Genomic DNA, 12718 nt, shown 5'->3' with positions numbered 1-12718 from the left:
TTAATATTAAGCAATTTAGTCAAATTTATCCAATTCAACCATGTTTTCCATTACATGAAATCCCCTCCCCCTTCTTTGGGCTTGTTAAGCTCTAGTCTTTCTGCCTACAGTTTCCCAGCTATGTCTTCCTGTATATTGGTTTTATCCTTAATTTTCCTGGAGTATATCCTCAAATACACACAAATAAGAATCGTGGGTGCTCAAATTTCTGAACCTTACATGTCAAAAATACCTTAATTTACTCTTCTTCTTGAATGATTAATTGAGTATAAAATTCTAGAATTCAAAGGCATTTCCCTCATTCCTTGGAGCCATTGCTCCATTATCTTCTAGTATTTGGTGTAACTGACTTTTAGACCTTTATAGGTGACCTGCTTTTCTCTCTCTTCCCTGTAAACTTTTATGGTCTCATGTTTAATTTTGAAAATCTGCGGCGGTGTCTAGTACTTCACTCCCTGGACACATTCATTCTAAATAATAATGCTTTCCTTTAACACTTTTGAATTTGCTATTGTCACTGTTGTTGTTGTTTTCCTCCCCTTCATTTTCACCTACTTTTTCTTGTTGGAATGATTGTCAGTAGGATATTGAACATCCTGAATGGTCCTTTATGTCTCTTCCCTGTTTTTTCATAGTTTATTTATTTTTTGTTTTGTTTTCTTTGCTCTGAGATCAGAGATTAAAAAAAAAAATTATCTCCCAGGTCTTTGTTTTTTTACAATTAATCTATTGACTTCCAAAAGGTCTTTTTCTTTTCAGATTGATAATTTTTGTTAGCATTGTATTTATATTTTATTGGTGCTATAACTTTAAATCTCTTTTAGGACGCATTAAAAATTGTTCCCTTAAACTATATAAATTATATTTCCTCTGGGATTTATTGTTATGTTTATTTTTAATTTTATATTATTCCTTTGTGCTACTACTTTTTCTCATATTTTCTTTTGGCTCATGGATATTCATATTTAAGAATAAAGGACTTGTTTAAATATTCTCAGTAGCTAATCTGAGTTTCTTCTATTGCTGGGTATGGAGATCAATTTTAACCATAGCCTCTTCTCCAAAATGGGAAAGTTTACTGAAAGTTCATTGTCAGTGGACAGGGTTTATGGATAGGAAGGCTTTCAGATAGGGTGTGTGGATAAGAAGTTGGCTTCCAATGCTGGAATGAGAGTCTCAACCTCAAGTCTTAGCTATCCCATGGTGGTTCCTTCCTTCCCTCCTTCTTCCCTCCTTCTCTCTCATTCTCTCTCTTTCTCTCCCTCCTTCCCTTCATCTTTCTTTCCTTTTAAGTAAAGCCTTTTGATTTTCATTCAGACGGAAAATAATGGGTTGACAATCCTTCATTTTGAAGTGTGGGTTATGGGGAATGGGCAGAGGGCTGACTAGCATATGGCAGTTTTGTTTTCAGAACTATAACAAATTCTCTTGTTTAACATTTCCCTCTCACATCTCCTCTTATCTACTGACTCCATGGTGTTCCATTCTCAACTTTGAACCTCCCCCATGTATTTATTCTGGACTGCAAGTACTTCAACTGTTTTGTCAACCCACTTCAACTACAATCCATTTTCCAGTAATTTATTGCATTCTCTTATGCTATAGACTTTGCCCTGTTGATGTCTCTTGACGTGATTTCTTCTGTGTTATGAATGTATTACTTTTCAGAGTTGTACACTCTCATTACAATGGAGTCTTGAGAGGGAGAGAAGACAAATGCCTGTGTTCCAAATATCAGCATTTGTACAATAAAAACTATGGTTTTCATAAAAATGATACATTGTAATGATAAAAATTTTACACAGTGAAAAAAGTAGTGTATAGAAATATGCCAAAATTCACACAGAATTCAATGATCCAGAAAATACCAATATTAATGTTAGTCAAACCTGGTTTCAGGTACTTTCTATATATAAATTTTTAAATGGATGTCTTAGAGATATGGTGATGGAAAAATATAGAGACAATTATATTGAACTATCCTTTATATTAGAAAAAATTGCATTTTATTTTCAGAATTTCATCTTGAATGAGATATGCCCCCATGCTCAAATTAATTTCAGTGTTATCAACCAAATCAATCAACGTTTATGAACAAAGCCACCAAAGAACCATTTCTCAAATCACCTTGGCTCCATGTTGCAATTTATTCACAACTGTGATCCTTCCAAGTCCTTCCTGAATATTTCTGGGAATTCCCAAAGGATCTTCATACATCTGGGTTTCTTCTACTGGCCTCTCGGCCTGGCTGCTCATAACTCCTCCATGATATACTATACAGGCTCTGAAGATGAGAGGACAAGTGTGGTTTACAGTAATTCTCTGTAAATTAAGAAAAATCCCACATCTGTTGTTATATCTTGGCTACTTAAATTTTTATTTTGTACTGTTATTAGATATGTTTGATTTACATATTTTTATAGTATTTAAGATAAAACCTTTACATTATTGTTTTTACAACTTTTTTTTCAACAAATTTCTGTTCTCCTTATTTTCTTAACTAGACTTTATTGTCCTCATAACTTTCTGTAATGTGAGAGGTTGAAGGGTAGGAATTTGCTGAATAGTGAAGTTTTTCCCATATATAAGATTTTAAATATATATATAATTTTCCTTTACATTATTAAATACACCTTAGTTTTTAGTTGTGTTTTCTTTATGCTTTTACAGCAGTATTTATCCAGGATAGCATACTTTTCCCTTTTTAGACTTTTATTTAAAATTTTTGGTTTTATAATGGCATGGCCAGATAAATTATTCTGTAAAATTTGTGATTTAGGTGATCAGTTAAAATTTATTTGAGACCTATTTTATTTTGTAAATTTCCCCCAAATAAATGTGATACATATATTCATATATGTATATTTTATTGTAGTAAAAAACACATAACATGAAGTCAACTCAAATTTGTAAGTATACAGTACAGCATTGTTAACTATATGCAAATTGTTTTACAGTAGATCTCTAGAACTTTTTCCTCTTGCATGACTGAAACTCTATATCTATTGACCAGCAACTCCCATTTCCCCCTCCTCACATTCCCTGGTGACCACCTTTCTACTTTTTTATTTTATGAGTGTGACTACTTTTAGATATCTCATACAAGTGAAATCATGTAGAATTTGTCCTTCTGTGACTGGCCTGTTTTACTTACCATGTCTTCAGGGTTCATCCATGTTGTAGCATGTGTCAGGAGTTCCTTCTTTTTTAGGGCTGAATAAATGAAAATTACATTCTCTTTATCTATCCACCCGTTGATGGACATTTATGTTGTTTCTACCTCTTCACTATTGTGAATAATACTACAATGAACATAGGAGTGCAAATAGCATTTCAAGATTCTGTTTTCAATATGTTTGGATAAATACCCAAAATTGGGATGGCTGGGTCATATGGTAGTCCTATTTTTAATTTGAGGAAACTCCACACTGTTTTCCATAGTGGCTGCATCATTTTTCATTCCTACTAACAGCGCACAGGAGTTCCAATTTTACCACATCATCACCAACACTTACTATTTCCTTCTTCTTCTTTTTTTTTTCGATAGTAGCCCTTCTAACATTTGTGAGGTGATATTTCATTGCTTTGATTTACATTTCCCTGATGATTAGTGATGTTGAGCACCTTTTCATCTACTTGTTTGCCATTCTTATGTCTTCTTTGGTGAAATGTCAATTCAAGTCATTTGCTCATTTTTTAATCCATTTATTTATTAATTTATTTATTTATGCTAATAAGGTGTAAGAGTTCCTTATATACTTTGGAAATTAACCCCTTATAAAATATATGGTTTGCAATTATTTTCTTTCATTCTGTGAATTGACTTTTTACTCTTATTTCCTTTGCTACGTAGAAGCTTTTTAGTTTGATGTGGTCCCACTTGTCTATTTTTGCTTTTCTTGCCCATGTTTTTTGTCTCATATTCAAGAATTCATTTCTAAGACCAATGTTATAAAGTTTTTTCCTTATGTTTTCTTCTAAGAGTTTTATGGTTTCAGGCCTTACATTTAAGTCTTTAATTCATTTTGAGTGTATTTTTGTGTATGGTGTAAGAGAAGGGTCCAATTCCATTTTCTGCATGCAAATATTTAGTTTTCCCAACACTAATTTTTTAAAGAGACTATCCTTTCCCCATTGGGAAGTGTTTGCACTCTTGTCCAAATTTCGCTGCTTTTTAAAAAAAATCTATGGGCAGGCAGGGGAGTCCTGGGATGAGAAACACCTGGGAGCAGGAGTGCTAAGGCCCCACCTCCTCCCAGACTCCTGTATAAGGAGTTTAGCTCACATCACCTATCACAGTCCTGAGTGCTGCTGCGTCCCGCCCCGCCCTGCCGCCCAATCAGAGCCACAGGGCAGTAGCTCCGGGCCCCAGAGGCCAGACCATCTGTGCAAAATGTATGTCTCGAACACCCGGGACGGGCAGGGCTGCGGAAGCCAGAATGAGGGAGTGAATTGCGCATGCGCGGGCGGCAAATCTCTAGCTCCTCAGGAACGGAACCAAAGGGCCTGGCGTAGCGCGGGCGCTTCTGGCCCGGCCACGTAGGGCTCCCGTGCTAAGTCTGTCAAGGTCAAGGCTGCAGCAAACTCGACAAGCCTTTCCACTATCCTCAAGGCAAGCAGTTTTTTTTTTTTTTTGCTGTACGCGGGCCTCTCACTGTTGTGGCCTCTCCCGTTGTGGAGCACAGGCTCCGGACGCGCAGGCTCAGCGGCCATGGCTCACGGGCCCAGCCGCTCCGCGGCATGTGGGATCCTCCCAGACCGGGGCACAAACCCGTGTCCCCTGCATCAGCAGGCGGACTCTCAACCACTGCGCCACCAGGGAAACCCGAGTCAAGCAGTTTTTGCTGGGAGCTTGGAGGTATCTAAAATTCGTGCCAGAAGACCAACTGTGCCTGTCCCTCAAACATTTGCCTTTAAGGGCAGCTTCAGGGCATTACTGTCTGTTTCTGAACCAGCCCATCTGGCAGCAGCCTGGGGAAGTTGCCTCCTCCACTCAGTCTCCTCCATCAGGAACTATTTTCTTCTTTGAACACCGTCAGGGACGCCCGCGGCAGGAGCTGAGGGCCTGGTCCAGGTGAGTGGAGTGTGGAATTTCCCAGGAAGGCACAGGGCACAGAGTCTGCAGAGTGTTCTTGGTGACTTCGGGCTCATGTCCTCTGTTCATATTTCTGGGCTCTCTATTCTGTGCCATGATCTATAGATCTGTTTTTATGTCGGGGCCATATATATATATATATATTATTTTTTTCCAATAGTTTTGTAATATGTTTTGAAGTTAGGAACATTGGGTGCCAGCTCTACTCTTCACTTTCCCCCCAGGGAGAGGCCTCCAAGTTGTGTCAGCTCTGCCTGCTATACCACTGGTCCTCAGGAACAGCAGGGAGGCTCCCAGCTCTTTTTTTTTCTCTGTGGCACCCAGGCACCTAGAATATTCTGGGTTCCATTAGGGCCTTGAGATAGGCAAAACAGAAACCAGTCTCGTGAGCAGCCCTCAGGAAAAAGCTAGAACATTGGCTGCATGTTCCAACTCTCCCTCCTCAGGGAGAAGCCAGGAGTTGAGGATTTTTTCCTGCTTCTTCTGTGCTGAGCTGTGGGGGAGGGACTATGGCAAGTGAATAGGTGCTAGTCTAAATTGTTGCCTTTGTTCTCAGCAGCTCGCAACTTGACACCTTTTCCAGTTAGTGCTTAGATTCAGGCAAGACAGAAATCAGACCCTTGGGTACTTTCCCCAAAAGTCTGAATGTTGCATGAATATTTCAGTCTTTTCTTTTCCTCCCCAGGGAGAAGCCAGGAACTCGGAGTTTTCTCCTGATTATGCCGCAGAGCGCCAAGGGGAGGACTAGGTGAGTGAGTGCCATGAATTTTCCTACCAGCTTAGATACAGCTAGTTTTCCACACAACTAAGTGGTGGGACCCTCTTAACTGGTTTATGGATATCTCACCAAGGGAATTTGTTCATGTATTGCTGTTGAATAGATGTCTCCTTAGGTAAAAGAGGGTTTGGGGCTTCCTATTCTGCCATCTTGTTGACATCCTGTCGTGTGTGTGTGTGTGTGTGTGTGTGTGTGTGTGCATTTTGTATTTTCTTTTTGTTTTTGAGATATAATTGGCATACGGCACTATATGAGTTTAAGGTATAGAGCATAATGATTTGATTTACATATATCATGAAGTGATTGTCACGATAAATTTAGTGAAGATCATCTCATATTTATATATAAAATTAAAGAAATAGAAAAAAGCTTTTTTCTTGTGATGAGAACTCTTAGGATTTACTGTCGTAACAACTTTCATATATAACGTAGAGTAGTGTTAATAAATTCATCGTGTTGTACGTTACATCCCTAATACTTATTTATCTTATTATTTAGAAGTTCGTACCTTTTGACTGCCTTCTTCCAGTTCCCCTTCACCCCCAACCCTCTGACCCTGGTAACCACAAATCTGATCTCTTTTTCTGTTTGTTTGTGAGGTATAATTAATCTACAATGCTATGTTAGTTCCTGTTACACGACATAGTGATTCAATGTTTCTATACATTTCAAACTGATAACCAGAGTGTCTCGTTACCGTATGTCACTATACAAAGATATTATATAGTTGTTGACTGTATTCCCACACTGTACATTTCATACCTGTGACTCATTTATTTTGCAGCTGGAAGTTTGTACCTCTTAATCTTACTCACCTATTGCTTTCCTCCCCCTACCCCTCTAGCAAACACTTGTTTGTTCTCTGTATTTATAACTCTGTTTCTGTTTGGTTATGTTTGTTCATTTGTTTTGGTTTTTTGGATTCCACTGGTTTAGATGAACTGGTTTATGAATATCTCACAAAGGTATTTGTCCATGTATTACTGTTGAGTAGGTTTCTCCTTAGGGAATGGAGGATCTGGGGCTTCCTATTCTGCCATCTTGGTACAAAATTCAATATATATGCTTTAATTTGACATTGTTATTTTATCATTTAAATTATCTGTGCCCTTATTTATCTTTTCAAATATTTTCTTTGGTAATGTATGAAAGAATTTTGTTAAATTCTGTTAGATATTGAGTTATTATTTTCTTCTTTCATTTCAAGCTATTTTTGATGCACATATTTCAATGTTATGGGCTTTTTTTTAACCTTATGAAAGTCCATGAATTTATCAACTTATGTTTAAAAATAGATTTGATCCATGTAAAAATTTTTCAGTTTGCTTTTTGCCTTAGATTCTAAGGACTTTGCCTTAGATTCTACTTATGTAATGTATATATTTCAACTGCTGCTTTACTTTATGTTTGCCTAAAACATTTATTCATTCTTTTATTTTAACTTTTCTGTATGATATTGTTTAGCTGTGCCTCATAAGATTATTTATTTTTTGACCTAATTAAAATCTTGTTCTTTTAAGAGAGGAGTTTAAACCATTTGTACTAAAATATTAATAACTATATATATTTTAACATTATATATTTAAAGATATTTTTTAATACTTTCAGTGTTTTGTAAAAGGTATTTTATGGTTTTAATTATATAAGTGGTTTCCTTGGCTTTCAAATTGTTTCCTAATCATTAAAGTCACAAGTGTAATGTTCTCTTTTCTTTCTTCTCTACAGAAAGCAAGGGGTTTAATAAAACTTTGTTTTGTCCACATCTCATCTTTATAAATATAACATTAGTTTGTATCCTCATATTATTGTAATTGATTTTTCAAATTACAGATGTTCCCTTCCAATCTTAATTTTATCATATTTGAATTTGGTATTTCATTTAAATTAAAAACAGCATCAACTCAGATATTTATTTTTACTGCTCACTTCCATTCTCTTCAATTCAAAAATTTCTATTTTCAAATACTTAATTTTGATTACTCTCTGGGCCATCTCCAGTCTCTCTTCAGGAAGGGTAAATGGGTATATCTTCTTAGTCCTTGTTCCCTTGATAGTGTCTTAGTCTTGTTCTTGTCTTTACATTTATTTAAGTCAAATTGACTGAGTTTCACATTTATGTCTTTCAAAACTCCATTTTGAAATAGAGCTATGTAGCTTCATTTTTTTTTATATAATATTTCAAAAGCATCTGAAAAAAATTCTGACTTTTATTCTTATCTAGGCATTCTGTTTATTATTTTGATGTTGGATTTTATTCAATTTTATTTTTTATATCCTGCTTTTACTAATTCTGTATATATTAATTCAATTATTTGACTTTTAATTTCCTCATTATTTTCCTTATCAATTCCAGCTCTCTTTTTATCTTATTCCGTTGCATTTCATTCTCAACATCTTCTATTTTCATGACTTTCTGATGTTGTCTCAAAAGGTCATGGCTTTTTGTCTCACAATGGTAGATCTATCTAGATCAAATTTGGGCTGGCATCCAAGTATAGACATTTTTATTGGTATAGCTTTCCATCCCGGTGATGGGTGACTCTCTTTCCAACAGATAAAGTTGGATGGGAACTTCTTGTGCAGTACTAGCCCACATCTGCTTTTTTCTTGCTTCACAGTTTGGTTCTCTAGAACGTTGAAAGAGGTGGTGCATATGAAAAAGAGACTAGAATCCTAAGTATGTAACACTTCTTAGTGCTTCTCTTTCTATATTTCCCTATATACTCCTTTATTTGTAGGTTTCACACCTCCCAGGGTGTCATGTTCCAAAAAACAAACCTTTCCGTACCTTTCTTGTATTTGAAATCTCCATCTGAATGTAAAAAGTAATATACTGTGACAGATGGGATATGGTGACTTTTCTGGATACACATTTTGTTTTTTTGAGCCACTGAAGAAGAAGGTAGAGAAAGACAAAAGATATGCTTGCCTACTTTTTGCAGGATTAGTGTACTATTGATTGCCCTTTCAGTAAAATTTTTCATTTTTGTAATTTATAGAAATTTTCCTAGATTTTGACAGGAGTTGAGTAAGCAGTAGTCTTGCTATGAGATTTTGCTTTTATTTTTACTGTCTTTAGATATAGTTTAGTGGGAAATTGAGAGTGGCTCTGTCATGGAGAACTAGCCAGTTACTTTTATACCTCTCTCATGATGTAATAATTTTGAATATCAAGGTCCTCCATAAAGTAAACTCACTTGCCCTTATCAAATGATGCTTTTCACTTCTCCCCAGTAAAAACTTAATGCACCAATAGGGAGAAACACAGTGTGCTAATTTCTCTGTTGCTTGTATCTTCCTATTTTTTTCACCCACATCCTACTAATCCATTGAGGGTCAAATAATATATCATTATGAGGATTTCCTTTATTGAACTCTCAAAATGTATTCTCGATACTACAGATTGATGGTCTAAGTTACTGTTTTTGTCTTCTGATTGTTCCATAGGTCTAATCTTAATTCCATGATTGGAATTCTTTGGCAACAGGGCAGATGTATCATGGCATGTTTACTTATTACGTATTCTTTGAATATCCTCAGTACGTTGCAGTAGACTTTGTAAGGATAATTAAGATAAAAAAGTGCCAGTTTCAGAGAGTTTAATTCCAATAAAGAAAATTCTTTGTAGATAGCTCCACAAAGACTCAAATTACTGCACTATGGATAACAAATTACACATTCTATACGATGTTATAAAATCAAAGGAGGGATAAATGGCTTTTTCTAGTATCAATCTGGTAGTGGCCTTAATGATGTATGAGGGAGGTGAAGGGTTCAGAAGTATTTATGTTCTGATTATTCTATTGAGAAAGCACCGTGATCAGTTGGTTGCAGCATCCTAGGCACATGCTTGGTGGGTGAAAATAAAATAATCTTGAACAAAAGTCACTGAAGAAAAGATGAAAAAATGAGTTAAGATTTGGCAGTTTACTAGATATTTTTACTAGGTTTATGAAGGGCGGAAATGACTATGTTTCCTGAGCTAACGTATTTTAGATGTAAAGACAACCAAACTGCTAGCAGCAGTGTATTTTCCTCAAAACTACCTTCGCCTGCTAACTAAAACTTTATGATAATACTGTTCAATTAAGGGAATAAAGTGACGCTGAGTCATGTTTGAAATCTGAATGTTGCTCAGCCGGTATCAGATTTTCACCTAAATTACAAATTTGTAACTGGATTCCATCTTTCCTTTCATTGCTGTCTTATTCTTGCCTATCTGAGTGACACATGATAATGTGATTAATTACTCTAATTTGTCTTCAGTGAATCTTAATTTCATAGTTTCAAAATGTATAGGTTGTCATCTTCTAACAGATAACATCTAGTTAATAAGCACATGTGATATGCTGCATTTACTATAATGATCTATGCAGTGAAATCAGGGTGTATCAAATTAAACCACGAATGCTCAAATAACAGCTGCAAGGACTAAAAGTGGTACTTCCCTTTTAGACTCCTTTGAACGGACAGCATTTGAAATTAAGTGTTAGATAAAATTTGACCATCACATTTACGGTTAATTCCATGCCTATTTATATTTCATTTGGAAGTCTTATCTCTGTATTTATTTTTAAAATTCAAAGGATCAGACTAAATGTTGTTTAACGCATTTATTGACACCGATAGAACCAGTATTTCTTTTTTCTGTTCTTGACAAATAGAGCACTTAGCAACTTTGCAAGCCTTGAGGCATTACATCTTGGAATCTAAGAGCTGGCATTCATTGGACCCTTCTGCTATAACTCCTTCATTTGGATTTTTTTTTTTTTTTTTTTTTAGTTCTGAGAAATGAAGTATAGGTTTGTTAAAGGACTTGTGGCCTCTCCCGTTGCGGAGCACAGGCTCCGGACGCGCAGGCTCAGCGGCCATGGCTCACGGGCCTAGCTGCTCCGCGGCATGTGGGATCTTCCCGGACCGGGGCACAAACCCGTGTCCCCTGCATCGGCAGGCGGACTCTCAACCACTGCGCCACCAGGGAAGCCCCATGTTTGTGTTTTATATAGAATCCATATTGAAACCTACATGTTTTTTGATGATGCTATCCGGGGGTTTTCCCGGGGTCAGTGTTGACTTAACTGATAATGTAGTTTTTAATATTCACTGTTGTTAAAAACTAGGGAAAGATTTTCCTAACTCCAATCTTTTTGTTCTTATAAATCTCTAATCATGGCTTTGAAATATTTCATTTCCAAATTTACTGCTATGGAACATAATTCATTTGGACCAGGACGCTCAAACAATAGGACACTCAGACTCATTTGGTTTCTTCTATCTTCTTACATACTTTGGGCAGCAGTTATCTTTTAAAGTTCCTTTCTGACATTAAAAACCAATGAATATTCATTAAAACTATAGAACTGGTGATACCTGTGTTTCAACTGAAGGGTGTTAAAGGGCTCTACTTTTGGAAGTAGGTATTCCAGTGTTCAAGTACAAATTTAGCCACTTGCCAGCTGTTATTGTTTTTAAATATTTGCATGCTTTTGGAGCTACCTCATATTGAGAACTAACTATAAACCACTTGCTATTCTAAGTTCTTTATGTATAATAAATTATTTAATCCTTAATCATGACCATTTGAAATAACTACTACCATTATTCCTGTTTAATAGAAAAGGTGATTAAGACACAAAGAGGTTAAGTAATTTGCCAGTAATCACAAAGTTTTTAAGTGGTAGAGCCAGAATTCAAAGTCAGTCAGTCTCAGTACAATCTGTGCTTTTTACCCTCATGTTCTATCATAACATCCCTAGTTCTTTGTCACTAAATTGCAGATGATAATAATTAATTTAATCTCATTGAATTGTGATTATTATATAAGACAGTACATGTAAAACAGAAATAACTAAGGACCTGTTATGAACACACTCAACAAATGGCCACTTCTTCCCCTCCAACCTCTTCCTTCTCCTCTTTCCCTTCTCCTTTAAAATATTAATCAAGGCTAAGTAAAAGAGAAAGAAGAACTTGCAGAAATACAGCTTAAAGTTGCTGTACTTTTGTTGTTGTTGTTCTTAGTACCTCACACAAAGGAGTTTAGGAGGTTGTGCTGATAGAAAGTTGAAAGTGAAACCAAGAATGGTAATTTTTTTTTTTTATGGCCTGCAAAGAAAGTAAGTTATCTTCTTATATTTCAGGTTGAAAAAGCATGTCAATAAAATGGTCAGGGTTAGCACAACTTGGTTTCTCAGCAGAATTATCATTTTGATTGGTTTTGAAAATAATTAGGAAGTTATTGTCAAGTGTTAGTAAGATGATTAGCATCATTATAATATTTTGGTTAGATATCTACCTTTAAAAAGTAAGGTTCATTTTCTCAGAAGGAGGAGTGAGAGACTACTGGAAATTTCTCTGACATACTTTGAAATATGGAGAGAAAGTGATTCAGATTGTATTGATTGATGCCTTCTGGTTATCTTGACCAGATTTGCAAGTAGCCACATATTTTTGTTAACGCAATCAACATCTGCTCAATGAAATGAGAAAAATCAATTATTTGGGTTGTGAAAACAGTTTCTGTGGGAGGAGAGTGGTTTAAATGATTTTCCCCCCTACCTTTTAACTAAATGCATTGGCAGCCTTCAGAGACAGTGTCTCTTCTGGGTAGGAGGTAGGAGTAATCTCGTTATCAAGGCTGTGGGCATCTCACTTCCAATATTTTAATAGGAAATGGAGTCTTGGGTCTGAATGAGGTAAAGAATTAAAACTAAGATGCCTGAATAGGCTGAAACCTCATCAAAAGGTAAATTGACCATAATTTGCCACAGCACAGAGAACTGGCAAGAAGGCTTCTATATCTAAGGCCTTGGTTCCTGACTGGAGTGGGGGAAGAGTCACCTGAA

At 36.0% G+C, this 12718-nt stretch overlaps 1 pseudogene; it reads left to right on the top strand.

Moving 5' to 3' along the window:
* Positions 1-12718, top strand: part of LOC137230444 (hypoxia-inducible factor 1-alpha inhibitor-like) — a 95744-nt pseudogene that overhangs the window by 67140 nt on the left and 15886 nt on the right.

The sequence above is a fragment of the Pseudorca crassidens genome, chromosome 9 (assembly GCF_039906515.1).
Source record: "Pseudorca crassidens isolate mPseCra1 chromosome 9, mPseCra1.hap1, whole genome shotgun sequence".
Taxonomy (NCBI): domain Eukaryota; kingdom Metazoa; phylum Chordata; class Mammalia; order Artiodactyla; family Delphinidae; genus Pseudorca; species Pseudorca crassidens.
This window is presented reverse-complemented; position numbering and strand designations above follow the sequence as displayed.